Source organism: Glycine max, chromosome 1, assembly GCF_000004515.6.
Source record: "Glycine max cultivar Williams 82 chromosome 1, Glycine_max_v4.0, whole genome shotgun sequence".
Taxonomy (NCBI): domain Eukaryota; kingdom Viridiplantae; phylum Streptophyta; class Magnoliopsida; order Fabales; family Fabaceae; genus Glycine; species Glycine max.
In genome coordinates, this window is record NC_016088.4 from 5,822,137 (window position 1) to 5,828,118 (window position 5,982).

The window sequence follows — 5,982 nt, forward strand, 5'->3', positions numbered from 1 at the left end:
TTGTGATTGCTTAACTGATTTTTATTTATTAAAAATAAATTGTAATTAGTAAATAATACAGTTCATAGAATGAAAATATCTTGAAGTTTGGGTTATGTGTGCCTATGAAAAGTGAATATTATCATCAATGATTATCTAAAAATTTTCTCTTGTTAGGTTCGGCTTGGATGACACTGTCAAAATCTTTCATCGATTACTGCATATGGGGATGGGACAACCTACCTCGAACCGTACTCATGTACTATCCAAAGGTGAAGTCTTTTCTTTTTTATATCCAACAATATATTAGAAGTTGCTTTTAATTAAATTTGCTTTGCTTAAGTGGTGATGCATCTCCAATCGTTATACCTTAGTCAAAACCTCTTTAAAATTTTTTTGATACTTAAGCTGTTAAGCATTCTTCCTTGCAGTTGCAACTTTTGAAGGGGATAGTAAAATTTCTTCGAATGTAATAGTAAAAAAGTTTGAATGTATACGTTTTTTTATTACAAGACAAATATTTTGGTATAGCAAAGATTTTATACTCTATTCAGGATTGGGAGGATGTCCTGATCTGCATAGAAGTCAGTCAAGTCACAGATACGGGCAGCAGCAAGAGATTTGATTTACAGATAAGTATGAGTTTCATATATTACTTTGGACAGTAAAAAAAAATGTTATGCCTAATTAATAAAAAAACAATTTACAAGGATGAGAAATAAAAAAGCACTAAACTACTTATTTGTTTGCCATCTTTTGCCTATGATTTCTGCGTATGCTTCAAAATGTGCTTCTTTTTTAACTATTATTTTTTTGTACTATTGGTAACATATACAGTAATTTTTTTTATGGCCTTTTGAAGGAAATATAAATTTTATTTGATTTTAGTAAATTTTAATTCTAAGTGCTTCTAGAAAATTATTATAAAAAAACTTTAAATAATAGTATGAACTACATTTTAGTTCATACTAATATGGAAGAATGAGAGTTATAGTATAGAAGATCAATATTATGGAGGAATGAAATCTCTGTCAGAGAAGGTAGATGCACTTTCCCAGAATCTTGTGAGGGAAACGTCTGTACTAAATAATAAAGAAGACACTTTGAGGAGTGAAGAAGCCAACAAAGCAAATGTATGTCAATGATGTTCTAGATTTGTTGTTTGCTCAATTTTAAGATTATGTACCAAATCCTTATGCTTCTAATATTTTGAAATATTTCTAGTTTGTGAAGCTGATATTTGGGTTTTGAACCTTTGTGTTTTTAGCTTGTTAAAAATATTGAAGAATTGAAGCATTCTGGAAAAGAGAAGTCCTCTGCTGTTAAAAAGGCTGAAGAGGGGGCAGCAGATCTGAAAAAGAAAGTTGATGAGCTCACAAAGAGTCTAGAGGAGCATGATAAAGAATACCAGGTAAAGGCTTAAGTTGTCTGGCTTTGTGATGCCTATCAGTGGGATTTCTGTTATGCCTATTGAGGTGTTTTTGGCAACTTACTTTTTATCTTTTAGGAAAAGCAGTTGCTAAATTTGATTTGTATTATGTACAGTTGCATTTTTCCTGTGGTTTCATCAAAGAATTAGAACAATTATGGCTACAACTTTGTATGTTGGATACATTAGAGGATCATTAATTCAAAAAAGGATATTCAATTTGCATGGACTTACATATGTAGGATGCATGTCATTTGATGCTATTGTTCAGATTTCATTTGATGTTATTATTTAATTTGCATGGTCTGATTTAATTTATAGGTACCAGAGATCAATGTAAAAAAAATGCATCAATAAAACGAAGAAAATAAAAAAAAAACTTAGACATACAAAGACGGTTTCCGAAAACGTCATAAAATGACAACATAATATAGACCTACAAAGACGCTTCCCATAACCGTCGTAAATTTGCATAACATACAAAGACGTTTCCCATAAAACGTCTTAGTATGCAGTCTTGACATGCTATCTAAGACGGTCATAAAAACCGTCTTAAATTGGCACCTATTAAGACGGTCATGGTAACCGTCTTCATATCGCAAATTTATCTGTAGACTTTAAGACGGTTATGGAAGAAACGTTGTAATATTTAGCACATACTAAGACGGTTCCCATAACCGTCGTAAAATAGCTTATACATTTTACGACGTTGGCATTAACGACGGTTGAAAACCGTCGTGACATGGCCATAAGAACCGACTTAAAATCCAATTTTTCTAGTAGTGTTTGTATTAAAGATTGTGCAGATTTGAAAGGTAAAACTGTTTTTTTTTTGGTAGATTTAAAAAGGTAAAACTTCAATTCTGTTGGGTGAACAATACATGAGGTACTGTATCTTAGTTTTGTAAAAAAAAAAAAAAATCATCACCCTTTCGTTTGGCATAAGGAGACGGAGAAAGGAAAGTGCTTGTTAGGCAATCCTAATTTTTTCTTTCTTCCTTATTATGTTATTAGTATTAAGTATTCATTGACTTAATCGATGATTAATTTTTTTTATAGGAGAATTTGATTGATTACTTTTAATAAAAAATTTTCTTTTAATTATAATTTTTCGATCAACAAAGTTTAAATATAAGATCTTACTTAAAAAAAATCAAGTTACTTGTATGAATAACTTGTTGATCAAACGGTCTTAGTGTAATTTTACATTGTTTCCAAAAAGGTGTCTTTTTAGTCAAATGAAAAAAATATTTTTATTATATTAGGTTATATTTTCTTTCTTTCTTTTTACTTTTTGTACAACTCAACAACTGAAGAAATATTTCTTCTACCAAATGACCTAACAAACTATATTACTTTTACTCTTTTTTTTTTTATAACACTTTTACTCTGTTTTCATTCTTACATTTTCTTTGTTTCCAAAATCAAACATATCATAAATATTTTCAACAAAACATGCATGTTGCCATCGATGGAGGGTGTTTTCAATTCTGTTTTGTTTCAAGTTGAAGACGTGGATTAGTTACAAACGATAAATGTTGTTGGGCCATTTGGGGAGACAAGCAGTTAAACCTTTTCAAATCCCTAGAGGCCCTTATATTATATTCTCTCGTATATAAGGACAAAGTGGATAACTTAGTCGGTTTCCTACCTGTGAAACCCAATGGAAAGAGATTGAACAATCTTCGGTACCTGTATGTTAATATGGTAGATGGATTGACAGCAGAAGGAACATATTTTTCTTCCAATTTTTACATGAATAAAAAAAAAGTCTTAGATAAATAGTTTCTTAAGGACAGAAACTAAAAAGAGAAACTATTTATCATATAAATCATAGGAAAATATAAAAAAAATCACAAATAACATAATTTTTTATCTCTTAATAAAAATATTTACTTTTAGTTCTTTGATCAATGCCTGTCACATTTGCCTAAAAAAAAGTACTCTCTTTAGCTAGCTAGCTGTTTCTGATTGTTTTTCTATTCTCTTTTTACTCCCACAGTTCCCATGTTTACTCTTTTTTTGTTGATGCAGTGCCTTTCTCCCAACTTAGGTACCGTCTGTTCAATTCAGTCAAATAAGGTGTTAGAACCTGTAATCCAGTGAGGGAAATTCCTATGTATAGAAAGAGAATTGTGATTGTGTAGTATGGTCAATTATACAGTAGCGTATCCTTAAGATCTTAACTATCTCATGTTAAATAAATGTATAAAGAATAACGTTATTCTCACAATATTGTTTATAATATTTTTCTCTTCTTTTCTTATATTCGAAGAGATTCAAATCATATGTCTTCAAATTTTGTTATCGTCCTTGTTCCAACAATAAAAAAAATTGACATTTCATTTAAAATAATTATATTTAAGGGGTATGTATGAAAATTGAAAAATACAAGTGAATATTTTAAATGAGATATCAATTTTTCATTGGTGAACAAAGACAGGAACACAATTTAGAGACAAATGATTTGAATCCCTTAGGACGTAGTGTTGATTCATGGACATCTCAAATAGAGTAAACACTCACTCCGCAGTCCACACGCCTTATTTCTCTTTATCTTTTTGTTCTTGTGACATCACATTACCAATTTCATCATTCATCTATCTCTCATCTCTTCTTAACTTTATATCTCTTGGGTGTCAGTGAACCTTTTTCCCTCTCTTTATTGTAGAAAGACCAACCAAAATTAGAAAATCTAACTTGGTTAATTCCACATATTGGAGGCGGGGATTATGTGATGCAAAACCAGAGATGAGTTGCTTCGATATTGTAAAATTGCCTTACAAAATTCTGCAAGATAAAGGATACAGTGGTCCTATACTAAAAATCTGTGTTGCAACATTAGTTAAGAGACTGCATTTACTCCATATGTTTATGCATTTATTTGTATGGAAAACATAGACCACAAATTGTTTGAAAGATTTTGAAATATTCCAATTCATGAAAGATCAATTTCTGTATGTACTCTGGCTACTAATTAATCAGAAAGTAACATTTCATTGTAAAGTATAATTTAAAAGGAAAAGTACTGAATATGTAGACTCACGAGTGTCAAGTATATAGTAGGCATACACATAAATGTCAAGGGATAATAACCTCCTTCTAAAAGGCATGTTCCCAAGCTTACATTTCTTATACCATTTTTTACAAGAAAAAGACAAAAAAAATAATGTAAATTTCTTTTTCTTTTCCCACGGAATGAAGGTGTATAAATGGAATTTTTAAGAAATTGAAAGAACATGAATTGAATTTGGAGAAAAAAATAGTTTCTGTAAAATTCTTCTTATGCATTAATCAACCACAAAAAAAGATTACAAGAGTTACTATATATATAAGCAAAACTATAGTTAGGAAGATAACTAACTAACTAAGAAGGTAAGTCAATAACTAACTAACAGAATTAGTTATTAACTAAAAAACTAAAAAACAAAATACAAATGATAGAGAAATCATCTAATCCTAATACCCCCTCCCAAGGTGGACAATGTATATCAACAAGGCCCAACTTGCACATTCTTGAAAGGAGTAGGATACAAGGCCTTAGTAAATATATCAGCAAGTTGACATCTAGAAGGAACATGAGACAAGAGAATGAGACCTTCATGAATCTTGATTCGAATCAAATGACAATCCACCTCAATGTGCTTTGTTCTTTCATGAAAAGAGGGATTCTTTGCAAGCTGAATTGTAGATTCATTATCAGAGAAAGTGCAAAGAGGAACAAAAATGGAGAGATGAAGATCATCACAAAGATACTTTATCCATTGTAATAGAGCTTTATACTCAACTTCAGTAAAGCTCCTAGAAACTGTTGATTGCTTCTTGGCCTTCCAAGAGATCAAGGAATTACCAAGAAAAACACAATAGCCAACTTGCGACTAACTGGACATGTAGCCCAATCAGAATTAGAGAAAGCTTGGATCTTTAGCTCATTATCAACTGGATAGAAAAGACATAAGCCTGGAGCACCCTTCAAATATCTCAGAATTCTTAAGGCAACCTGTAAGTGAGGAGTTCTAGGCTTGGAAACGAACTAACTGACTTGTTGCACAACAAAAGCAATGTCTGGTTGGATATTGGTTAAGTAAAAAAGTCTTCCAATAAGCCTCCTAAAAGAAGTGACCTCCTCTAAAAGATCCCCCTCATCAGAGTTCAATCTAATAGAAGCATTGGCAGAAGAATTGGCTGATTTGCAACCAGTAAGACCAAATTCAGAAAGTATTTCTAAGAAATAATTTCTCTGATTCAAAATCAAGCCAGTCTTAGATTGTGCAACCTCAAAGCCCAAGAAAAACTTTAAATCACCCAAATCTTTGATGTGAAACTGATTATGAAGCTATTGTTTGACTACATTGATTTCAACTAGACTATTTTTAGTAAGGACAACATCATCAACATAAACTAATAATGTTGTAAAGGAAGAAGGAGTTTGCTTGACAAACAAAGAATAATCTGAAGTGCTTTGAACATAGTCAAGTTGAAAAAGGGCAGAAGTCAATTTCTGATTCCATTGCCTACTAGCTTGTTTAAGGCCATACAATGATTTCTGCAACTTACATACAAGACTAGGATCA

General features: G+C 31.2%; 1 non-coding gene across 1 annotated transcript; it reads left to right on the top strand.

Moving 5' to 3' along the window:
* Positions 1 to 442: 442 nt before the first annotated feature.
* LOC100777887 (uncharacterized) lies at positions 443 to 2,184 on the top strand. The gene is made up of 2 exons (XR_005891399.1): positions 443 to 1,112; positions 1,247 to 2,184. It is a non-coding gene; the product is annotated as an uncharacterized protein (transcript).
* The last annotated feature ends 3,798 nt before the right edge of the window (positions 2,185 to 5,982 follow it).